Source organism: Mandrillus leucophaeus, unplaced genomic scaffold, assembly GCF_000951045.1.
Source record: "Mandrillus leucophaeus isolate KB7577 unplaced genomic scaffold, Mleu.le_1.0 Scaffold424, whole genome shotgun sequence".
NCBI lineage: Eukaryota > Metazoa > Chordata > Mammalia > Primates > Cercopithecidae > Mandrillus > Mandrillus leucophaeus.
The window spans coordinates 2,254,521-2,281,468 of record NW_012104521.1 but is presented as its reverse complement, the minus strand read 5'-3'; the positions used below and the strand labels follow the sequence as shown (position 1 = coordinate 2,281,468).

General features: G+C 34.7%; 1 protein-coding gene across 1 annotated transcript in view; it reads right to left on the bottom strand.

The window, feature by feature from the left end:
* Window positions 1-26,948, bottom strand: part of RSPO3 (R-spondin 3) — a 78,055-nt gene that overhangs the window by 13,740 nt on the left and 37,367 nt on the right. The window lies entirely within an intron of this gene.

Sequence of the window (26,948 nt, the reverse complement as noted above, 5' to 3'; positions counted from 1 at the left end):
TATAGTTCCTATAATCCCCATGTGTCGTGGGATGCACCCAGTGGGAGGTAATTGAATCCCGGGGGTGGTTACCCTCATGCTGTTCTCATAATAGTTAGTGAATTCTCATGAGAGCTGATGGTTTTATAAGGGGCTTTTCCCCCTTTTGCTCGGCACTTCTCTTCCTGCCACCATATGAAGAAGGATGCATTTGCTTCCCTTTCCATCATGATTGTATGTTTCTTGAGGCCATGCTGAACTGTGAGTCAATTAAACCTGTTTCCTTTATAAATTACCCAGTCTCAGTTATGTCTTTATTAGCAGTGTGAGAATGCACTAATACAGGTGGGATGGATAGTATTGGGAGATTCCAGCAGTGATTCCCTGATCTATTAGCATAACTTTGTGCACAAGGGGAGACATATGAGGCCCATATTCCTGGTACATTAATAAGCACTGCTACTATTGCTGTAAAGACTGTGGTAGCTCCTCCTTTCTCTTTGGCAAGAGCCTGAGAACAGTAGTGAGTCTATAAATATTCGTTGAATGAATTAAATGAATAAGAAAAATATTGTTCCCTTTTCTTGATTTCTTGACCATGACTTAATTTGAGTTAAAGTTGGAGAAGGACAGGCATAGACAGACATGCTTTGGTGTTACTCTGTCATATGCAGGCATGCTGTGATTACCCAGTGTCCCAAACAACCTGTCTTAATAAGTCCCACTTATTGGGGAGTACTCAGCCAGTTAGCTACTTCTGTTCCAATATCAGCTTCAAGAGATTACAGTGAACTCCAGAGAGCTATATCATGTTTTCAGGAATATCACTTTGATTTGTCCTGTTTGGTCCTTTGGGACCAAGTCAATGATGAATAACTAGAGTATCCCTAAAGCTGTTCCAAGAAATGGCATTAGGAAGTCCAGGTTGGAACAGATAAGTTAGGAAGAATTCCATTCTCTTCTCTTGTTTCCAGAAAGCATTTGAGTTCTAGGACAGTTTTAGTGATTTGAAGACTTCAAAGTTTCCCTGAGGTTGGGAATGTGGACCAGAGTCCATCTCTTAGACCAGAGCTGGAAACAGTGGCCTACCAAAAAGTTTTTGAGATTGTTTGGAGAAAAAGAGGTGATCAGGAAGAGGAACAAATAAAAGAGAAATAGAGGAAGAGAGGAAAGGACTTGGGATGGTTGTCAAAAGTTGAAAGATGACAAAACAGCCTTGTCTTCCTTAATTATCTTCCATAGCAAGCATAAATGATGCTTTATTTGGTGGAGTTGAGAATGTAGTCTTCCTTTAAAGTCATGAAATATGATTCTAGCCCATCTCGCCTGATCTTGGGGCTTTTGTATCCTCTTTTGAAGTGGTACTACACAGTCTCAAAAGCCTGACTTCCCCTTGAGTTTCGAATAACTGTGGCTTTTGTTGTAATCCATTGAATTTTGCTTTCAGTGGAATGCCACCAAAATGAAGGACCATTGGGTAGTATGATGAAACTTTCCATTTAAGAGGGTGTAGCAAGGACAGCAGATGTTATGTGCAATGCAATTAATGGGAAGAGAAAGTCTTAGGAAAGGCTTAAGCAAATGAGCTGAAAATTAAAGGAAATGTGACAATTCCTGAAAGAATGAACACTGTCTTACTCAATCTCTAGGAACACTGTCTTAATCTCTAAAATAAATATTTCTCATTTAATTGAAGTATTTAAGAATCAAATAAAGTGACCCTGGAAATAAGAAGGCCAGACGAAATAGATAGAAAAAAAGTTTTAAAGGGATAAAGAGCTTGAAATATCCCATATTTTTTATTTTGTGAGTAAAGTAAACTTCCTATGTACCATAAGACCTAGTTAAGGTAATGCTATAGTTTAGATATTTGACCCTGCAAACCTTATGTTAAAATTTGAGCCCAAATGTTTGGGGTGGGGCCAAATGGGAGGTGTTTGGGAGTCATGGGAGTGGGTCCCTCATGAATGACTTGGTACCATTCTCATGGTAATGAGTGAGTTCTCACTCTATATTAGTTCCTATGAGAGAGTTTCCCAGAGAGCTGCTTCTTAAAAAGAGCCTGGTGCCTTCTCTCTCTCTCTCTCTCTGTTGTCTCACACACTCTCTCTTTTCTCCTCTAGTCATATGATCTGCATGTGCCAGTTCCCTTTTTTCTTCTGTCATGAGTGGAAGCATCCTGAGGCCCTCACCAGTCAGATACTAGTGCTATGCTTCTTGTATAGTTGGCAGAACTGTTAGCCAAATAAACCTCTTTTTTTGAATGAATTACTCAGCCTTAGGTATTCTGTTATAGCAACACAAAAATGGACTGAGACAGGTAGAAACGGGGATATGTGATCAATGACTGTATATAAGCCATTCCCTTATCTCCAGAGAATATTTAGAAGAAAGAGTAGTAGTCACGGAGTGACTACAAATAATGGGGAGTGAAAATACTGAAGGAAAGCAGAAGTAAGATTGACTTACTTGTTTATCTGTTATGCCAGAATTTGGGGAGAGGAAGGTGAATCCCTTTTTTGTCCATTACATCTTGCCCACCCTTAATCAAGCACGCTTTTGGATCCTACAAACTCTGCTGGAACTTTTAAACTGCAGAGGATTTAAGGAGTTAAGCACAAAATGTCTCTGAAGAAGCCTTCCCTGAGTATGAATGGGTCTGGGTGTGGGCGTGTGAATCAACCCTAACAAACCGAAAACAATACCAGGTGATTTCTAAAAATCAGCAACTCTTTTCAGGCATCACTGAATAACCTCACAAATGATTTGCACTACTGCTAACAACACCTGGTAAGCAGTTGTATTATCTATGTATGATAATATATTTAACACATTTATATATGGGTTACTATATTTATATGTTTTACTGTAGTAGTTGTTAAGTATCTTGAAGATCCCCCCTTACCTACCTACGTCCTTCAAGATACATTTTAAAGGCTACTTCTCTATTAATTCTTCCCTGATCTTCTCCAGCAGGTGAGGAGGGATGTAGTAATGTATAGCTGCTATGACCTTGGGCTTTGAAGTTAGAAAGATCCAAGTTTGATTTTCTGCCAAGCTATTTAGTCATTGTCTATCCTTGGGGGATATTACTTAAACTCTCAGGACCTCATCTTTTAAAATGTGTGCTTAAAAAAAGTGGGGCATTAAATTTTAAATATCTGAAATAGGTATCAGGAAATGTGCATTTTAAACTTGGCTATATTACTCATCAGCAATGTGACCTTAAGTATAGCACTTTCTGTGCTTTGTTTGCCTCATTTATAAAATAGAATCAATAATTCCTACTATTTTCACTATTTGGGGTAGGTATGAGAAACAAATGATATATAAGTCGTTGAAAATGAAAAGAATTCTAAAATTATAATCCCTAAAATAAAAATCATTAGTAATGATAATAAATGGTCTCTATGAAACTATAAAACAGCTGAGTGAGTCAAGTCACCTTTAAAACTAGAACAGCCTTAATCTGGTTTGGGTAAAATCTGAGGAGCACATAATCCCTTTAAGATGTTTGGTGAAAGTCGTTAACCCACTTAGTTCTTGCATATCTCTCAAATGTGTCATTCCTTCTTTATCCTCATTCAGTTCAAACCTCTGTCATCTCTAGAACCTCTAGAATGATTTTTGCAAAGATCAGGTTTTTTGTTTGTTTGTTTGTTTGTTTTCTTCCAGATATTTTCCACTTTGCTGTCAGGTTACCTTCTTACAGTGCAGAGGGCTGGTCTTTTATTCCTGTTTGTTTTTTGTTTGTTTTTAAATCTGCCCGGTGCCTGTACTCCCAAAGTTCTCAGCGTGGCTCAGAAGGCCCTTCCAAATCTGACTCTTGGTTATGTTATTGAGCAGCACCTCCTTCCCTAATTTGCCTTTGCTCAGTCACACTACATAGCTCACTATAATTTGATCACATCATGCTCTTTCTTGTTTTTGTGATTTTATTGATGCTATTTCTCAATGGAAAGTTCCTCTCTCTCTCTTTAGCTGGAAAATTCTACTTGGCCTTTAAGAGCCAATAATAATTTATCTCCTCTATTTCCAGAGGACATATCTGTCAATTTTGCATTTATTTGTTTACAACCAACTCTCCCATGAAATGATGAACTTCCAAAGGAGTCTCATAGATATTTGCATATCTTTGTAACGAATCTGTTGACCTTGAGATGCAGAGATTATCTGAAATTATACAGATTGGTCCATTTAATTATATGAGTCCTTAAAAGTGGAAAGTGGAAGAAGAGGCAGAAGAGTGTCAGAGAGATGCTGTGTGAAAAGGACTCAACCTGCCACTTGAGGTTTTGAGGCTGGAGAAAGGGGCCATGAACCAAGGTTTGTGAGTTGCCTGTAAAACCTGGAAAAGACAAGTAAGTGGATTCTACCCTAGAGTCTCCAAAAAGGAACACAGCCTTGTTGATGCCTTGATTTTAGCATGGTAAAACTTATGTCAGCCTTCTCACCTACAGAATTGTAAGATAATAAATTTGTGTCGTTTAGGACATTAAGTTTTTGGTAATTTGTGATGACAGCAACAGAAAACTAATACAAACCCAACTTTGTAATGGTTTTCTTATATTTCAGATCACATATGTCCAAAACAGTTTTAAAGACCCTCATCCCACTATTCAAATGTTCTAGGGTAAGCTAAATGAGATCATTTTGGTTATGAGCAGCATCTAATTTGTCTACACAGAATATTAGTACATAAAAGCTTTAATTTCCTTTCTGAAAACGTTGTTCCACCAAATTTGGATAAATTGAATTTATTGATAAGATGCAAACTAATAAATCAAAGGAAGCGGAGCATCAGAAAGAAACCACATTATAATTTTTATTACAAGTTTATACCTCTACTCTCAATCTAATTCTCTACTCTCAATCTAATTCTCTACTCTCAATCTAATTCTCTACTCTCAATCTAATTCTTACAAGAAGCAAAAATTTCCTTTTCCTAAACATGATCTGATAGATTATTAGTTGAATTATGAGAAAGGTATTATGTTATGCTTGGGTATTCTCCACTTTATTTTTACATATATGGTTGGCATATTTTTCTATCCATTTGTGAACAAGAATTCCTATTAAGCAGAAATTCATCTGGACTCTATCATCTGCAAAATCAACTTTAAGACAAATGAAAGAATGTGAAAACAGGGACATTCTTTAAGAATGAAATTATGTCTTCCTCCATGCACCCACATCACTGTGGTTACAGAACTTTGGGGAATTTATTCCCATGTTTTCTCTCCTCTGGGTGTTCACTGCTTCAGTTCTTCCTATCAGAACCTCCTGAGGTCAGAGAGTTTTGCCCTTTTCAGAGACTTCTTTCGGCGGGTAAAGCCTTCTGAGCTAACCAGAAATCAAAATGGGATGCTGTATTATGTCAGAACTGTATGTTTAGTCTGCTTTCCTAGAAATAATCAAGAAAAGTTATATGTGAGAAGACACAGATGGTCCTTTCTCAGCAATATTTTCATATTTTTGAAGTATAATATAAAAGTATAGTTGATATCTACAACAATATTTTTTATATACACATATTTTTATTGATTCCATTTACAAAAGTTCACAAAGCCTGTGTGTGTGTGTGTGTGTGTGTATAATGTAATACAAGGCAATAAATGTTATATCATGTTGGCCCTTAACCCAGCATGTTTTTCTTTGAAAATCCATAGAAATTGATATTCTACTTCTGATTTATTACTGAGCATGTTTATGGCATGGAGAATATTTTTATTTGCCAGATTACACATCATTTTAGGAAAATCTTTGAAGGGATACCTAAAACCATTTTGCGCCAATATTAATCATTTTAACCTGTCTTTTATTTTTACAATTATATAAAAAATAGGAAGCATGTTAAAGCTGCTTCAAGACACGTATTCTGTTATGAGTTTAGTAATTAAGAAGCTTATGTGTAGAACTTAGAGAATCTCAAGGAGTTGTCTGTGATATCATTAGCTGTCGTCCAGCCAAATAATACAATGTTTCCCCTTGCCAACTATAATATATAATCTACTATTTAAAAATCTAGAAAGTGAAATATAATTAGTTAACATTTCAATATTTAAATTCAAGATGACTAGTAAAGGATTTCTCATATACTGCACAGTCCTAGACATGCAGCTAAATGTATCTATTAATATTCAATGAATACCAGGCTCATTTCATGCTCATTTCTATTTCAGGAAAGACTCAAAAAAGGACTGTGTTCCATTGATTATGAGACTAATACTAACGTGACAAAAGTTATTTCACCATTCTCTTTTTGCAAAAACAACAAGAAAACTATAATAACACAAACAAAACTCTAAGACCACTATTTGGCTCTCTCTGACTCCCTTCCCTGAAGAGCATTTACAACTGACTTTTGAGGAAAAACAAACACATTCATAAAAAAAAAAAATTGGCTTCTTGCAAGTCCTTTTCTCCTTTGTCTTCCAACTCTTTTACTCAAGCTATAAAAATAAAGTAAACAAATATTTTCAATTTACCTATTTTAAAACTTCTGTTCTTGTTTTGCCATTTCAGTTTTTCACTCTGCTCTTATTCATTCCTATAGTTTGGGACATACTATGCTCATACCTTATCATTAATTCTAATAGCATACGAAATTAAGTCTTATGATCAGTGCTTATTACTGGCATGGAGCATCTGGTGCTAATCTCAAATTGATTCCAGATTACATTGCATCCCTGTTGTCTTCCCGACAGGGCAATACCCTCTGCTGTCTCAGGGTCAAACATGCTACTCCTGCCTGCTTGTATGGCCAGCTGGGTTCAAGAAGGAAGGAACCTCATTGTTGACAGTTACCAGATGAATGTGCCCCTTCTGTGCAACTAAGAAATGGAATAGACGTTGGTGAGTGTTGGATACAGTTTACAAGCTTGAAATGCTGGTAATTCACATTTGTGATACTTAAGCAGATTTTAGTCTCATTGGCTTATGCCCAAGAATTGGGTAACATGTTATAGTTTTTGATGATTTGTTGGTTATTTGTTATTCTTTGAAATTCCCAAGGAATGAGCAACATATCCAGCGGGAATATTGATGTGAGCAATAGACTTAACAGTCTCTTTCATGGGCCATCAGCTGTGGCACTTCACATCATAAACTCCAAAGGCAGGCTAACCACGGGTCAAAATTCACCCTCGTTGGAGGAAGTCCTCTCAGTAAGGAACGATCAAGTTCAAAATTATTCTTGGTTTAAAATACAAGGTTTAGGAATCTCAATAAGGTGAAGGAAAAAACAAGCTGTGTTTACTAGAAATAAAAATTTGCTGCCACAGGGAATTGTAGAGATTATCAAGCAAGGGTACAAAGATTCAGCTTCACGGAATGACAGCCAAACATTTTCCTCAATATTTTGCAACAGGTGTCACCTGAGTTAAATGGAGATAACTTTGACTTTTATTTGAATTTAAATAATTATAAAACTCTGGAGTATAATATGTCTTCCTTAAAGTGTATCTTGAGCTTTTTCATTGTCCAAATACTGGATTATTATACATTCATCCTAAATTACTTTCTGTTGACAATAAAATGAAGTGTCATGTTTCCCTAGACATGAAAACCCATTGTAGTTTTTTAAAAACTTATTCTTTGTATTTGTTTGACCGTATCAAAAATAGTCATGGAAAATAGCTGACCCAACCAAGCAGAATTTTAGGACCCAAAGAAACCAGTAGTAAGGAATGAGTGTTTTAGGTCTATTCAAAAAAAAATAATAAATAAATAAAATAAAAAGGAAATAACAAGTTCCTTGATGTTGGAGCCCCAGCTCCTTTTGTTACAAACTTGTATTCGGCTTCCTTTTCTGCTTAGTCATTGCTTTAACTCCCACTCTGAGATTAATTGCGTGACCTCTGGAGATGAATGATCTTTCACTTAATCTTAGTCAATGCAATCTGGACAACCTCAGGTTTGGTGAGGTTCCTCTTGGGTGGTTTTCATTTGTTTTAGAACATTAAAGTATCTCATAAATCTATATTTATTATATTGGTGAGTAATCTACTGTAATTAAATATGAAATGCTGAAGACAATGTTACGGTAACATTAGGGTCAAAAACCCCTTTTTATGGTGATTCCACAGCTACAAAAATACCCTGGAATTTACTTTTGTCTTTATGTCTGGGTCTGTTTAACATTACAGAGCATCCAAAGGCATATCATTTTCAGATAGTCACTTTCTAAGTGTTTTAAAATAATAGTGATTTTTAAAATGATAAATACACAATTCTTATAAGAAAACAATTTAAGATGAATCTTAGGGAGAATTTGGCTAACAATACCCTTATTCAATATAATGTGTCCACATTTACTGGTGTTATAAAATTTGGTGAACCAGTCTTAAAGAATCCAGGCTTTAAGAATATCCAGGTTTGATATTAGATCTCTTCTTACTAGTTTTCAGAATGAGACTAGTCTTAAGATGCAGAAATGAGGCTGAGTAATAACAAAATCAGTTTAAGCCCATCAATTTGTAATTTATGAGTTGGAAAGAACTGCCACAACTGTGCTAAAATTGGCCACTGCAATATTGACAGGGAGAAAAAGGATTTCTTAAGCAAATTAATATTGAAACAAACTATGATTTTTAGATGTAAATGATCCAAAAGTATAAAGTTTTCCAATAATTTATGCTCATATATGAACAAAATCGATATGGCCAGGTAGTATTATTTGATAACTGAAGTAGTCACCTATTCAGCAAGATGCTGAATATTGAAACACAAACTAAATAATATGCTTTGGGACTTTGTATTCAATAAGGGAATTCTATTTTCTAAGTTAGACAAATAACCAAAATAAAACAAATGGGCAAACTTAAGACAGACAAAAGGGCAAATATAGGAAAAAATATAAATGAATAAATTACATTTAATTTGGGAAAATGTATACATTAGGAGACACATGAATTATTGAATGTAAAGAGAATGAGCATTGAAAGCTTTTGATGAGCTGGGGAAAATCACCTTTTTGCACTGAAGTAAGGTTGAAAATCTATTCACTAAAAAGTCTTAAAATCAAATAGATCTTCATGCATCTATGCTTAAAGTCAGGGATATAAATGAAAGAAGTCTAAGAGTTCCTCACTCATATGATTCCATGGTTAGCTTAAAGTTTAAGAGAAAGCTGCCCAAAGGTAGAAAGCTTCTCCATCAACCTAAACACTGTTTCTGTTAGACTTCCCTTTGAACTGCCCTAAGAAAACTTTCTTGGGTAATTCAAATGTAAATCTCTTATATCACTGAAAAGAAACACAAATAGACCATAAAATACTTAAAAAAAAAATGTGTTGGTGACTATGTTCAATTCTATGACTCCATACAATTACTTTCAATTATTTTATTATTGAAGTGATAAATAACTGTGTATCATACACATACTTAAATCTTTGAGGAAACAGAAGATGACTAGATCCATTCTAGTGGCTCTAGAGAATATGGTAGCAAGGAGATCAACTAGAAAAGTTATAGTCCTATAACTTTCGAGTCCAACTCGAAAAGATAGTCCTATCTTCCCATAGGACAATGGTAACAAAATAAAAGCTAGCACAGAAGCAGTTTCTTAACGGATCTATTATCCTGATTTTTTAAACATGTTTCTTTTGCTCTCTTCATACTTCTTAGTCCTCTGATAAGGACATATCCACCATTTCAAAATTATGCTAAATGAACTGTTTGTAAAAATACTCAGGCAATGCTAAAATGCAAACACAAATTTGTTCTTTTTTCTATTAGGCCAACCTTGAATTTGCAAAGCTCTAGTTCTGTTGCAAGTGCCTTAGAAGGCTTAATAGACTGTTAGTAGGTTTTACCACATCTTAATTCTGAAAAACTGTATACAATTTAAACGAAACATATCCATGTGTTCCTGACTAATTTGCCATCGAGCTTATTTTGTGAGCTCAATTTCATGCCTAAAAAGTATTTAAAAGCCTCTTTGAATTTTTAAGCCTTTGCCACGAGCAAGGTATCACAAATACACATGCTATTAGAAGTGGATTGATGTTTGACAACCAACTAAACTGTAAATAGATATCAAACAATACTGCTAAAGGAAATCAATGCTCCCATGCTTTTATAAAGAAATAGCTTAACGCCCACTGTGTGTCCACATGAATGAACATGCTGTGCAATTTTCATGTCAGAATGAAACTCATATTCTGTTAACAGCCAGTTCCCCTTGCTTCCAAAGTTAAACTACAATACTCTAGGAGAAATTCTGCACCATTCCCTAGTCTCAATCTCACGTGCCATCAGCAGATGTCTACAGCAGTTGGGAGCAGCATGTATTTTTCCATATAGTTGTGTGTTCCCAAAGAACAAACCCAAAGTCATACTGCATCTGCTTTCCTCGCACATGCATGTTGTATTCCCTCTTGGAACTCTACTCACTTTCAGCTTGCTTCGGGCTGAGAAGCCTCCTGGGGTGGGGAGTTTGCTTCGTGTCTGACATGTCCAATGATTCACACAGCATTTAGGAGACCACATATGCTTCATAAGTTAATCAGAAAATGCAAACCTTTGATATACATTTTTAAGTAAATTTTATTTTGTGTCTTCAATATTATTTTATAGAAATTGGATTAGGTATTAATTTTCACAACCTTTTAAAAAGCTAAATGAGATTCTTTATTAGGATTTATATTTAAACATAATCCTGTGAAAATTGCACAAACCACTTAACAACCTGAAGGTCACTGACTCTGCTGACTGACAGCGCCTTTGTTTAGACAACATGATAGCACTAACATAACCATTTAGTGCATTTGAATACGATGTTGGCAATTTGTGAAAACTATTTGGCTTTAAAACATCAGTATGATTTGAAGCAAAAGAGGAAATCACTGGCCAATTTGCTAGTTAAGTTTGTTCTTTGAATAGCAGAATGGTTGTCAACAGAAAGATGAAGCAGATTTGGTGGTAAAAAGAGGTTTTCAATTTTTTCAATAATGATAGTATCATTAACAAGAAATAATGGTTGATGCAAAGCCTCATGTGTGATAAGTATAGTTAGAAAAGAGCAGATGATTAGAAATAAATGATCATCTTGAACATGGGGCAAAAGTGTTGAAAAAGATAGAATGGAAAGATCAGATTGACAAAGATTTAGGTTCTAGTACTGACTAACTTACTTATTAACTGGCATTCTTAAGGTAGTTATATACTCTTTTCATCAGCCTCAAATACTTGAAATATCAGTGGACTCAGAATTAGGTCTGGGTGTGAGTCCTGGTCTTTGAGTGTGAAATTCACTACTCACACTCAGTCTCAATTTCCTCATCTTTAAAATGCAGTCGATAACAATAATGCATATATGCCTGGAATATTTAAAGAATTAAGTGAGATAATTATGTAAAATTGCCAGCAATTAAACAAATAATATTATTAAATCACAGTCCAATCGGAAAGAATTTATGTTAATATGGTTATGGTAATGGATATGGTTGAATAAGGACATATAACCCAAGTGAATGAATTTTTCTGTCTTTTGGCTTTTTGTAAGGTGATTTTGAGTCCAAGTGTAATTCCCCTGGAAAACCATTTTACCTTCATTGCAATAACTGGAGGTCTCATTTCCATTTTAATCATCATATGGATTCCCAGAATTATATAACCAGGTAACTGAACTACTGTGCCCTAACTCCTTAGTGTCTAGAGATGAATAAATCCCTGCCAGCTGTTATATTATTTAGTGGAGCTCTATGGAACATTAGGATTTAAAGCAACTCAGCATTTGGATATTATTTTTTTCTTTCTGATTATAAAAACCATATATATTAAACAATTTGGTTTTAGACTAGGAGATTAACAGTTAAGTGTGTGTATGTGTGAATGTGTGTGTGTGTATATATATATTTATATCTGTATATCTATAATGATTCATAAGTGTATTGTCCAGATTAATATAGGCTTGTGAAACAGGCATTTTAGTGTAAAGGCATAGAGGTTCACGGCAATACAATGTTTAATATGATGAGTTAAAAATACTTCTGTTTCCTCTGTAATTTTAGGTGCTTGTAGTTAGAAGATACTAGATCACATGTTGATAGTTTTGTTCTTTTCATTATTCCGATACATATATTCAAGTCCTTAAGGTCTTAACTAACTTTTTAAAAATTTGCTATTACACACACATTTTTAGTTAAGCAATATACATGTGTCATCTGCCATTTATTAATATTAATTATAAATGACCCGTGGTTAATGGGATCCAAGTCCAGCAGCTGAGATTTTTCTAAATTTGACTTCCTTAGAGTTTATATAAAAAGTTTTCAGAGTAGTTCTCCCAAGCTTCTAGCCAATTTGAGGCTAGTTTGCAATCTAATGTTTTAGATTATGTATTTAGCAATCAAAAAGAGGAAGGATAAGTGACAGAAATCATGAAAAAAAAAACATTATGCGAGAGGATTCGATGGGACAAATAAGAGGAAGAGATATTGTTTAAAGTGATACAGTGTCATGTGTTAAACATTACAAGTTAAAGGCTATGTGCACAGTATATGTTTTAGGAATGTTACAGTTTTATCTTTGTTTTCCATAGTTTTACTATAGTCATAATGACAAATGTGGAAGGGATGTTTCTATAAGTTGGTATAAATGAATATGAACTTGAGGAGAAAACCTAGAAAGAAAGAAATACAAAGCCCAGCATGTTAGTATATCATTAGAGGGCCACTTCTCAAAGCTACTTATTGCATGCTACCCTACAACATCCTACAGCTACAGCATAATGGACTCCAAGACATCTGATATAACCTCTGCACAATGCCTTGGGGAGGACACTGATATATTTTTCCTTCTGAGAGTCAAGCAATTTTCCTAAGAAAAACGTATTGTGCTTTTCTGTAGCAAAAAGTCCACAGGAATGTCAAATACAGATTTTACCATGATTAAAACTGAAAAATGTAAAAGAGGTTTTAGAAAACATCTTGTTCAACAGTTTTAAAATACAGTACTTTGGTACAGAGCTACTGGTTGGCTAGACCTTACTTCAATAGAAGCACTTAGTTTGTTTTTATTTTATTTTAAATTGGGGTAAAAAACACAACCATCTTAACCATTTTTAAGTGTACAGTTCAATGGCATTAAGTACATTCACACTGTTGTATATCCATCACCATCATCCATCTTCAGAACTCTTTTCATCTTGCAAAATTTGAAAAGTCTGTATTCATTAAACAATCACTCGCCATTTAACCTTCCCTACCTCCTGGCAACTATCATTCTACTTTTTATTCTATTAACTTGCTACTTTAGGTACTTAATATAAGTAAAATCATATAGTATTTGCCATTTTGTAACTGGTTTAAGTTACTTGGTATAAGGTCTTTAAGGTTTATCTATGCTGTGGCATGAGTTAGAATTTTCTTCCTTCTTAAAGACAATAGTATCTCATTGTCTGTCTATATCACAGTTTGTTTAATCTATTCATCCATCAATGAACACTTTAGTTGCTGCCATCCCAACTTTTAGCTATTGTAAATAATGCTGCTATGAACATGGGTGTAAAACTATCTCTTTGAGATTCTATTTTCAATTCATTTGGGTGTATACTCAAATGAAATTGCTGAATTATATGGTAATTATACATATATGTGTGTGTGTGTGTGTGTGTGTGTGTGGAACCAACATGCTGTTTTCATAGTGGCTGACTGTACTATTTTACATTCCCATCAATAGTGCAAGATATTTCCAACTTTTCCCACATCTTTGCAAATAATAAGGCACATCTATTTTTTATCATTGTATAAATTGGGCTCTACATACAATTTTAACAGAGCAGAGGGTTCTGTTGCTAAAATCCATTTTAAAACAATTTTTTCTACTTCAATTTTCTCATCTTGTAAGCATCTGTAGATAGCCAAGCAATCTATTACCAGGAGGAAAGCAAGACCCAGTCAAATGCCCGCTAAAAGTTGCCCGCTAAAAGTCTCCTCTTACTACTCCTACTTACATTTTTTTAAGCCTCCACTTTTTTGGCAGCCCTTCTCAGAACACCTTTCTGAGGATAACTCTCTTAGTCTAATGCTCAAATCTGCTTTACAGAATACCTGGCCCCAAGCCATATCGTTCAGCGAGAACAAACTGCTAGAACAGCCATTTTATTGAAGGGAGACTGTTTTCCATTGCAGCAGGGGAGAGTGGCTCAAGTAAGTGGCTCCCCTTGGTGCTTAAAAATAAGGCTCTAAGAAGTGATTAAAAAAACAAAAGAAGCAAGTAAGCAGTTAGTATGGTGATACATTATAAATATCTGGATAGCTCCACAAATTGAATTAACAACGTCAACACAGTTCATGGTAAACAATACTACGCAAAACGTTGTGTCCATAAAGCCTTATGATACAGTGGAAACCATAATGCACTAGGATTCACATTTGTTTTCTGTCATTACCAGCCCTGTGATAAGGTCACTTAGGCAAAATCACTTTAACTCTTTGGTGTTGCTTATTGCAAAAAAGAATAATGAAGTATGCATCTCCAAGGTAACTTTTGACTTATTCTGATGTTTTATGTTTTGTTATTCCTACACAAGAGGAGGAAATCTAGAATTAGTTCTAACATAAGTCTTCTTAATTACATCAGCAGAGGCAGAAGAGTTTATGAGGGATACAGGGCAAGATAGCTTACATATACCTATGATCATAAGGACACGCAAAAATATTTACACTAGTGTGCCTAGCACTATGTCTGGCACACAACTGTCACCTGTAATGCTTGTGAATTAATACCCACACATGTAAGATTGCAGTATCTAACAAATTTTATTAAAATCAGCATCCGAGAAGGAGAAGTTGTAATTACAAAAACAAAACAAAGTAAAACAAAAAACAAAACAAAAAACAGAAAACAGATTAAAAAAAAAAAAACACCAAAAACAGATGCTGGTGAGGTTGTGGAGAAATAGAAACACTTTTACATGGTTAGTGGGAGTGTAAATTAGTTTAACCATTGTGGAAGTAAGTGTGGCAATTCCTCAAAATCTGAAGGCAGAAATACCATTTGACCTAGTAATCCCATTACTGGGTATATACTCAAAGGAATATAAATCATTCTACTGTAAAGATACATGCATTCATATGTTTACTGCAGCACTATTCACAATAGCAAAGACATGGAATCAACCCAAATGGTGATCAATGATAGACTGGATAAAGAAAATGTGGCACATATACACCATGGAATATTATGCAGCCATAAAAAGGAATCAGATCATGCCCTTTATGAATGGAGCTGGAAGCTGTTATCCTCAGCAAACTAACACAGGACCAGAAAACAAAACACTGCATGGTCTCACTTACAAATGGGAGCTGAACAATGAGAACGCATGGACACATGAGGGAAAACAACATACACTGGCACCTGTTGTGGCCGAGGGGAGGGAGAGCATCAGGAAGAATAATTAATGGATGCTGGGCTTAATACCTAGGTGATGGGACGATCTGTGCAGCAAACCACCCTGGCACACGTTTGCCTATGTAACAAACCTGCACATCCTGCACATGTACCCCGGAACTTAAAATGAAAGTTGAGGGAAAAAAATAAACTAACTCAAGTATATCAGTAATATAAAAAAAGATAATCAAAACTCATTATAGTCAAATAAATACTAGAATAAGAAAAATATTTGCTATGCACATGACAAAAGGTTAATCTCTAATATACAAACAATTCCTATTAAGTGGTGTTTTGCTCAATAGAAAAATCAGAAAATTGGACAAAACATACAAATAGGCATCCTGTGGAAATTCAAATAGCCTCTAAACATGAGATTAGCCTTATAAATAGGAAAATGTCAATAAAACAATAGAATAGCATTTGTCAATCTATCATATTTGCAAGAGTTTAAAGGATTAATAACATACAGTTAGAGTCAGGATATGAGGAAACAGGTATTTTTGATGTATTCCACATGTGAACTGAAACACCTTTTTGAAAAATAATCTGGCAGAATATATTAATATTTAAAATGTTCACATCCTTTGGTTTATCCATCCAATGTTTGGGACTACATTTAATATTAGATCTCAGGATTATTGAGTGCTTACTCTGCACCAGGCACAAGTCTGGGAGTTTTATACGTACTCATAACTTCTCCCTACAATTTTGTAACATAGTTACTGTTATCATCCCATTGTATAGATGGGGAAAAATGGGATATATAAAGGCTAAAGAATTTGCTGAAAGTCATAGAGCTAGCTAAAAGCACAAATGAAATTTGAAACTACATGGTTCCAAAGCCTGTGTTCTAAATTCCATGATGCATCACCTCCTTTTCCTCTGATAGAAAGTGAATGCATCAGTTCATTAACATGATAGAGATTTTTGTTATAGTAAGAAGAGCAAAAAAATGGGAAACAATTTTACTATCCATCAATGGCAGAATGGTTGAACACATTATGTGATATTCATAGAATGTAACATTCTGCAGCTATTAAAAAGATGAATTAGAAAGACGTCCATGATTACAAATTTTTAAATGACACAGTAAACACACACACTATTGAGCTACCAAGGTGCACAATTTACTCTTTTTCTGTAGACATAGAAAGAAAAGTCAAAAGCATTTTATAAAGAAAATAATATATTCATTCTCTATGGAATTTTTGTATGTCTATTTCTATAAACAGAAGATTAATGTGGAAGAATATACAGCCCACTTTCACATTGCTTTCCTCAGGGGAAGAACTGGACTGAGGGAGAGTGAGATTATTAATTTTTTATTTATGTATCTTTTAGGCTTTTGTGTTTTCACAAGAGCATGCACATCATTATTGATACTAAAAATATAGCTTTTGGGTAAACCAAACAAAGAAATGAATAAAACAAATAACAAACCTGTAGCTTAACTGAGATGGTTCTGGTTTTTAAATTATTTCAGTACTTTTTTAGTTCTCTAGGTTGACATTGCAAATATTAAACATTAGCTTTTGAAGATCATGAACATGAGAAGAAACAGTTATTCTATGAGCAGATAATTTTAATTAAAATTGAAGAAATCTGCCGAGATGGAAGGAAAGGGTGACAAGGTAGAAGGAAGGGTATAAAACATGGTAGAAAGCCAAGGGGTTGATGGAGAGAAATTAAATTTAAAAACTCCCTTGTCTTACACATTTCAAGACCCTGACAAACTAGACAAATGTGAAGCCACTACAGGTTTGCCAACGAAATACTTTAGTAACTGTATCTTAGCTGTTGAAACAGACCAAATTTGAAATAAAACAAAATCCCTTCATGATTTTGCTGTTGGCTGGAAAACAGATAAGCAGCATAGCAGATGTTTACAATTGTATTTATTACTGTGAGAAATATTTTACTATCATATTTACATGTTCCATAAAAAATAATTAGCCATCCAATTAGTATTCTACTAATTACATTATGAAAACCTAGGTTTTTATTTCTGTCAATTAAGACAATAATTTTTGTTCACGAGTTTTAATTAATTAGATATTAACTCATGATCCTAAGTATGCACATATTTTCTATATCTTTTATTTTTGGAATTAGCAACTATTCATCTTTTTTGCATGTGAATTTAGTATATTGATATTACCTAAAATGTGCTTTACTCAAAAAAGTGAATAGTAAGTGGCATTGTGCTTTCAGATATTACATTTTATGTAATGCAAAAGTAAAAGGAATGTCTCATTTACAGATGTACATGTTTTGCGTTGAGATGTAAAATGTAATTAAACTTTACTCAGAAACTCTTCCCTACATCTGATTCTTTGCAAAAATGGGAAAAGCAAGCTCTTCCAGCAGAAACAACAAGTAAACAAAACAACCATTTGCAAGACATATTTCTCAATTATGGCAGCTGGGGCTCACAGAGGCTAGAGCTATGACCTGGTGGTGTATACACAGTATAAACACCGGAGTTCAGTAATTAGGTTAGAGTTAATTTTAACGTTTCAGTGGCCTTGTGCATAATCAAGTAAAAGGTCATTGCCCACACTGGTGCATTTCACAAAGAACCCTCAGCAACTAGAAATGGACATGGACATGTCTTTACTTAGGCCTGCACAATTCAAATCCAGAAACCATTCATATGCATAGTAGATTATTTTTTCTATTCATTTAAAGCAATTTACTTCCATAAAAAAGTTTCTAGCAAATGCAGAGAAACTAGAAAAAAAATAGTTAAATTAAAATATTCTTAACATTACCCTGAACGTGTGTTTAGTCTGAAATAGATGGGAAAAAACTTTGGTTACTCTTCCTCACTTAAAATTATTTTCAAAACCAGTATTGAAAAGGGATTATCTTGTAGAAGAACATACGTTTCTAGATTTGGTAAATTTTGTTTCTTGTTTGGTGGGGAGAGATGGGGGATGATTTACATCTGTTGTGTTTTTGTCAGTACCCTTGTTTCTAAACAGAGGCAGCAATCAAAATGGTTCACTTGACCCTGGCTTCAACTGCTGGCATTTTACTTAGACAGACCAATCTCAGGACCCTAATTCCTCTGCCACAGTGATTCAAAGCAGGGTCCACTGGAATCCTTTCATGAGATTGGATGCAGGGATACTGAAAGGGAGAGCAAGAGCACTATCCTTTTTTATTTGGAGTAATGTGGATATATAGACTTGGAGCTGCCGGGAGCCAGTTTTCCTCCCAAAAGGAGAAAGACTGCAGCAGAGGAGAATAAGGCCAACAAACAATGAGGAATGAAGGCAATGTGAGCTGAAATGGTGAGAAAGGGTGAGAACAGAAGGCGATGGACCCAGTGATACTGTTTGAGGACTTAGTGCAGTCTGTGGTTAAGCCAATAATTTTCTTCTTGCCTAAGATAATTTGAGATCTGTCATTTTCAATTAAAATGTCCTGCAGAATGGCAGAACAGTGAGCTTGGTGAAAAAGGACTATCATTGAGAGATATATGCTAATATATTGTTTTGCTATTAAAGTAATAAGTATGTCATGTAAATATTGTTTTTACAGAAACTGAAAAACAGAAAAATTTTAGAAAGGTATTTCTGATTTGGGACCTGAGAAACGGGATGCTTTAAATGAAAGGTAAGGAACTGAGTAGGACATTAAATAGAAAGAGAAGGGCATGTAGAAGAGAGTGAGAAAAAGTGGATTAAGAGGTTTTGAAGAATTTTCCATTTCTATCCATTTTGTCATGCTAATGATAGCCTACTTAGTCACATCTCTTGAGAGGCCCAAGGATAAGGCATCTACTCCTTTCTGCAGACTATGACATCTACAAAGTTAGTCTGTAATGCTTCTATGAAGAAGTTGCTGGAGGAGATAAAAAGCAAGATAATGATCTATGGAAAGAATAATTCTTTGTGCCTTCAAATGTGGGGTGTCTCCTATGCCAAAGAGGTTTCGGCAACACTAGCAGTTTTAAGGAGAGACTCTATTAGGGAGATGGGAAGGAGAACAGCAGCATGAAAGGAGGGAGTGTCTTTTTGCTGGAGAAATGTTTACTTTGCAATTAGCAAAGGACAAGAAGCTTCTTTTGGAAACTATATTTGGGGGTCCAGAATTTAAATTTATGCTGATGCTCTCCGAGTCTCTCTCTAGGGAACCCTCCTAATTGGCAGGGATCTCAGTTGGCTAGAACAGGCTGTAAAGGAAGCCAAGGTCTTGGGGTCATTTCTCCAAAGGGCCGGTTAACTCAGCCTTGTTCCACAACCACAAGCTGTACCTTTAACCCTACTTAGCCATCTTACAAAAGCATATTAGCACATCAACATAGTGGTCACAGAAAAAATAGATGTATTCACATTGAGACCAAAATGAAATGTAAGCAGAGAAATTTCATTTTTGCCAGCATTAACAAATGTCTTTGTAATGTGTTAGGAAAATCTAATGAAGACAGTAGCTACTGGAGGTACAAATCACAAAGGTGAAAACTGTTAACAAAGGTATATGCTTACGAAAGGACTGATCCTCTATGGTCATTACCATGTGGACTGATATAAACCATTTAGAATATAAGATCTATGATGAAAAGAATTTGGTCTTTTTTTGTGTACTGCTTTATCCTCAGCACCTACGAGTGCCCAGCATGTGGTGGAAGTTTAATAAATATTTGTTGAGCGTATGAAGGTATCTTGGCCTCACATTTTATTTATTCTTCCTATTCTGCCCTTTACAAATTAGAAAGTACAATAGAAATAATATCCAACGCAACATGTCCTGCATCAACAGGTGACTGTTTTTACAAAGGAAGGAAGGAAATTTACAAAGGAAATATAAATCTCTTACTGCATTTCAGACAGTAAGAGATTGTTAAATGAATGAGCAATCACACTCATCTAACTACAAACAAGAGAAAGACCTCTAGGGTAGATTGCAAAAACGGCTATAATTCTCCTCTCCCACCCTATGTATGCATGCCACCCTGCAAAGTAAGTTTGCACTTTCTCCTGCCAAGAGATAAAATCTGTTTCTTCAACTCTTGAATCAGGAATAGGCTTATAACTAGTATAGGCTGACAGAATGTGGTGGAAGTAAAAACTATGGCAGGTTCTGTGCCTAGCCTCAAGAGGAATGACTTCACTTTTTCTACTTTGGAAGGCTGTAGGACCTCCTGCCATCTTGATGATAATAGAAACTTGGCAATTTCCTCATTCTCCAGCCATCCAACAATGTGATGGAGCCCAGCCAAGATCAAAATTGCCCAATAGGTTTCAGCCTTAATTGTCCAGCCACAAATTGTTAAGTGGTTGTTGTTTTAAGCCTCTATGTTTTGAGGTTATTTGTTATGCAGCAAAAGCTAGCTGAAACAATCCTCATGCAGCTGATCTAAACAATGGCAAGATCATTGTTTGCTTAGGAGCTGAAGAATGCTAACACTCTATTCAATAATCTGACCACTGTGTGTTATGTCACACTCACCAATGGGTCACAAAGCACTAGATATTTATAAATATCACTAAGTGAAATCTCAGAGAATATGGACATTTTCAAGGATCATTTATTACAAAGTCTGTTTTAGAATAGGAGTGCTGAGGTACACACCAATTAGCAGAAAAGCCTACAAATAATTTTTATGCTATCATAGGAATGAAGGAATTACATGGATAATAATAACAATTAAGTATTTCCCACCACGAATAATGTCCACCATGATTTTTGACCACTGTTAATAAAATCCCCAAAATCTCAGGGAGCCTACAAAAATGGTATGGAGCAAACTTGGTCTGAATTATAACTGCTGGTTGAGTTCTAAAAACTGATATATCAAGGATTGCAAGTCATGAACTAAAGGCTTTTTATTTTCTGCAGAGCTTTTTCTTTAATGTTGAGAAGTTTAAGAACATATAATAGGATGTAAAATGTGTTAGAGGCAAGAAACTTAATAACTGTTATTTCATTTTTTTTTCTACATTGATCCAGGTGTTGGCTGTGATTCTGCTGCTTCATTATGACACAGGCGAGTCAACTGTGCATATAAAGCCTCTCAGTTCAGTCTTAAACCCAAAAACCTAGGCAACAAAGAATGCTCACAAAGATCCTGCTATTATAATGTCAATGCCAGAGGAAACAATAAAAGATTGGGGCCTGTCACTGAGGTTATAAAATGTTTTCACCTATATGGATAATACATTCTGATACTTGTCCACTGAATTTACAAGGTGATTTGATGTTTCAGTGATTAAATTGGAGGTGGTGGGAAAGAAAAAAAAAGGAATAAGGATTGAGTAATATAGCTAAGGAGAAAAAAAATCATATAAAAACAAATAATAGGTCATATGTGACCATGGTTAAAGAGCATCTGAAGACCAAACATGTTTTTATGAGAGATTTTAAAGATTAGTAGTGAGGTAGGAGGTAGGGCTTGACTCATGAGGTGAGACTTGACTCTGGAGGTGGAGTTCAGACACCAGACCAAACTGAGGACTAATTAAAACAGGCATGGGGTGGAAGCACCTTTCTAAAAGACATACCCACCAATGTGCCATGTCAGTTTGCCATTGCCATGGCAACACCCAGAAATTACCACCCCTTTTCATAGCAACAACTCAACGACCTAGAAGTTACCACCCTTTTCCTAGAAATTTCTGCATAATGTGCTGCTTAATTTGCATCTAATTAAAGTTCAGGGGTTGAGTTCAGGGGTTCAAGACCAGCCTGACCAACACAGTGAAACCCCGGGTTTACTAAAATACAAAAAATTAGCCAGGCACGGCAGCATGTGCCTGTAATCCCAGCTTCTCAGGAGGCTGAGACAGGAGAATCACTTGAACTCAGGAGGCGGAGGTTGCAGTGAGTCGAGATCGTGCCACTGCACTCCAGCCTGGGCGACAGAGTGAGACTCCATCTCAAAAAAAAAAAAAAAAAAGGAGAATACATTCATTTACATTAAGGAATATCTCTCTGAAAACAAGGCTTGTTATTTATTACAATAGTCTACCTTTCTTGGAGGTTTTAAATATAGTAGAATATTTTTGTGTGGCTCTGGAATATTTTAAATTAAAAGAATATTAACTTTGAGTAAAATTGATTTTTGCCTTTATAGTGGGGAGCAAAATATACCAATGATTTTCATTGGTAGCAATTGATCCTCCCCAGAATCTGAACAAGCAACCCATGTAGGTAGGGAATGGCTAGGCCCCAAGAAGGATAAAAAGAGAGACAAGAGAGACCATTGAGTTTACACCAAGATTTCTCATCCTTGGTCCTCTTAGCAAATAATAATGTGTCTTGGGGAGCAAAGTTGTCCACAGTTGAGAACCACATTCTCTAATGCCATTATTATCTCAGCTCTGTACTTTGTTAATTTTTTTCTCAGAACTATGTCAAGAGACTAGTGCACTAACAGGTGTAGGGAAAGAGTAGAAAGATCCCACTCCCCAGTGCTTAACCAGGATGACTGTCTTCAGGTCAGCTGGTCTTCATGAGGTTAAAGTAGGGAGAGGACATGAAATAAATACTCAAAGCCAGTTGGCATCCACAATTTTGAGCTAATAAATCCATCTATATGGATTTGATGAATTGTACTGGGAATCTTAGCTAAATATCTTGTTTTAAATCTGAATTAATATTTAATATAATAAATCCTTTCCATAGAACTCAATGATACAGCAGTGGAGTAGTTATTTTTTAAGGCATAAACTAAAGGACAGCAGAGGAAACACAACAGACTCACTGCCATTTTGGCTTAGATTTTTAAAAACTGATCTTATTGTAATTTAAATATAGTACTCACAATAAACATAATATGTATTTATAATATTGGTATTAGAGGGCATGATTCATAACACTTCATAAGTTAACACGTAAGACATTTCCTTTTTGTAATGCCTGGTAGACTTTTATTATACTTAATTTTGAGAAAGTATGTAAGGCAACCTAGAGTATACACAATAGTACAATAATACAATGATTCCCACATTTGTTTCTTCTGTGGAGTGTACCTAAACATTTTATTTCTTTCTATTTTAAAGGGTTCCTTTTCTGTTTCTCTGGTGGAATGAATGCTAGCTTATCTTTACACCAGGAAGGTAGATCTCCACCTCACTTCCTCCAGCAACGTGCTCTTCTCTCTCCTTCCTATCCCAAGATCTTACACTAACGTGACTAATAAGAATCTTTTTCATGAAATTAACCAAAGAACAAAATTTCTTTTATTCTTGGTGTGTTGCCTTAAAAACCATCTATAGGAAATTCTCTTTAGTTAATTAGAGGAAGGTACAAATGAATGAAAAATGTGTTTGTTGACTCTGCTTCCACCACCACATACACAAAACTACCTTTTTACATCAAATGCAGGTGTACACACGTCTTCCTGAGCTGTTTCAGTTTTCCTTATCTGAGATGGTTACACACTGTATGTCCAAAAAGTCAATAAATAAAATCTGGCAATCACTGGAAATGCATTTTCTCCTTGTTTACTTCTACTTAAATATGATATTTCAATACACATGTGATAATAGTTTATGTACTAGTCTGTATAATCTCTTAAAATCTATATTTTTGATATTTCAAATATATAATTCAATTAAGTTCAAGCTAGAAAGAATTCTATTGGTAATAACCTCTTACTAAAGTTAGTAATTGATGGAGAAATTCAGGCTGATTAAAAGGTAGCATGTCAAGTAAAGGGGAATAATCTGAAATACTGTAAACAAATACATGAGATAATTTAAATGTAAGGATACAACAATTAAATTTATCTCCTCGGGTTAACTTATTCTAAGCATGAGAAAATGGTAGTGAAGAAAAAATGTGTGTAAGATTTTGCAACACATACATATTTGAAAAGCATCTCCCAACTAGATGAATCCACTCTGTTCCTACAAACTATTTTCTTCTATTCAACTTCTTATTTGTGTACATTTTGAAAAGTCATTTCTGGATCTTATCATTCTTCCCTGGAGATCTTGCCTTTGGCAATTTCAACGGAGCAGAAAAAATCCTGAACACATGCTTCCTACCTTTTCCAAATATGAGTTATCTACCTCTGTCTATTGTTAACCTCTTAGGCAGGGATCACAGACCTAACTTTAAATTCAAGCTTTAATTTTATAAGAAAAGCTTTATCTTTTAGTATGCTCATCTAGAAATGCTCAAGCTATGAACCTAAAAGAATCTTCTGATTTTTTTAATCTATAAGCATCTGGGAGCAACTCAAATAATAGCTATCCTAAGTGTGAGGGGAAGTCATGTCTGTACCGTACCACTTATGGTGTTTATCTTTGAAGTTGATTAAATGTTTCTAATGCTTACTCTACTTAAAATAAGAAATGTCAACTTATATAGAAAAATATAAAGATAAAGTCCTCTACTAAATTTGCTCTGATGATATGCTTCTCTCTATGTATATGTGGGGATCTTATCCTTTATGTTATAAATTCAAGACGAGTAATTGTCAAGATATTTTTATTATATATTATACATAATATATAAATATATAGTAGAGCCTAAATGAAGACTCTGGATAATGTTATTATTTTGATATGATGCTTGATAGAGAGGATAGGGTGGGATGTCCAGAGGTCATTATTACTTTTCTATCTGGTTTGTGTTCAAATAGGATACTGGCTAACTAAACCTTAAGAGAAGTTAAGAAAACTGGAGGATTAGAGAGATAAACAACAAAGAGAGAAGTGATTTTCTTCCTACCTTAAGTTTCTAGGCTACTTAAAAAAAGTTTTTGATAAACACCTTGAAAAATAAATGAAGAAAAATAAAAGTAGGACTAAATCTGGAAAGTAAATTGTAAATATGATTCGTATTTGCCACTTGTTAGTCTATATTTTATAAAATTTGAAAAAATAAAACACCTAAATTTTTCTAGCTGTATAAACTTCTCTTTGTAAATGTAAAATGTCACTGTATCCTCAGAGGGGAAGAAAACAAACCAGAAAGACAGTTTTGAGCAAAATCTTATGTCACAGGTTACTGTTTCAAACTTCTTGTGGTATTATTTATTTTATCTTTTTCTAGATGAGATAAATGCCAGTTTTAACAGCTGACATTTTCAGTGTTAATGTTTAAGTCAAGTGCTACCAAAATATACTCTATTGAAAGATCACATTCTCAAGTAAAAGTAGTAAAATGTAATTAGAATTGTGATTTAATTCTGCTACTGGATAACTTTCTTCACTTATATTTTAAAAGGAATGCATACTGAATACTGATTAATAATATACAATCTTTGTGAAAAGAATGATATGAGCAAAGACCACCTGTAAGTCATTAAATTTTAAAGAAATTTAGTAAACATAAGTAAATGTATGGCAATGGGAGCATACCAACAAGTAGAATGATGAAATATTTGACTTCCAAATCCAACTTTTAAAATCTAAGATGTCTTAAATTAATTGGTAACAAATGCCAAAAGGCTTTTTCACTAGCCAGCTTTCATTCCTTAAACTAAATTTTAATCAAAACCTCCTACAAATTTACAAAAGCTTGAAGTTCTCTTTAAATAACCCATGTCTTCAAGAATTTTTTCACATTAACTACTTGATTAGAATGGCAGAAGCAGGTTTTATAGCTTTTGGTGATGGCCAATTCTTTTGGCATAATGGATGTTTCTTTGCAATGTACCGGTGACCCAAATTCTCTCTTGTATAAGCAATGTTCAAGTTTGCAGTGTCCTCTTCTGTGTTCCCTTTAAACTAGTTCACATGTCTATAATCTCCCTTACTCTATGATGTTGTGATTATCTGTTTAAACATCTCAACCTTTCACGGTGTACCTTCACAATAGAGAGACAGTACGCCATTCAGTTGTGAATCCTTAGGCCCTAGTACTGTGCATAGCCATAAAGTAAGAATATAATAAAACTAGGTTGAATGAATAAATGAATGAAATAAGCTAGTAAATGAATGAAATAGCCTAATAAACGTCAACTGTGGAGAAATAAGCTAAGAAAGGTCAACTACAGAGGCAATCAAACCCCTTTGGAATTAATTGAGAAGATCATTTATAGACTCACCAGATAACTGCCAATAGTTACATAAAACTACACAATGTATTATTTGTAGGAAGTGGTGCTAAAGATATTAATGAGAAAGATAGAAAAATGATATTTTAAAGATCAGCAACTGAGGGTCTTCTAGCTGGAAGTTTATTCACCCTAATGGATCATATTATTAAATGGTATATTTCTCCTTGTTGATTTCATAGCAAATTCTAATAGTTAATACTGATGGAATAGGTTCTGTAATCTGGTCTATAAAGTTAGTGTGATATGAAAAGAAATCTGGAGACAAATATCTTTAATGATTTTGCTATATTCATAAAATGTGGCCTTGATCATTTTATTCAAAATAAAGTCAGTATTAACTGTACTCACCAGGTATGGTGGCTCACGCTTATAATCCCAGCATTTTGAGAAGCTGAGGTGGGATAATTGCTTGAGCCTGGGAGTTTGAGGTTGCAGTGAACTATGATGACACCACTGTAATACAGCCTGGATGACAGAATGATATTCTGTCTTTAATTAATTATATATATATATATAAAAGCTTTTGTAGCTAAGCATATATTATATATTA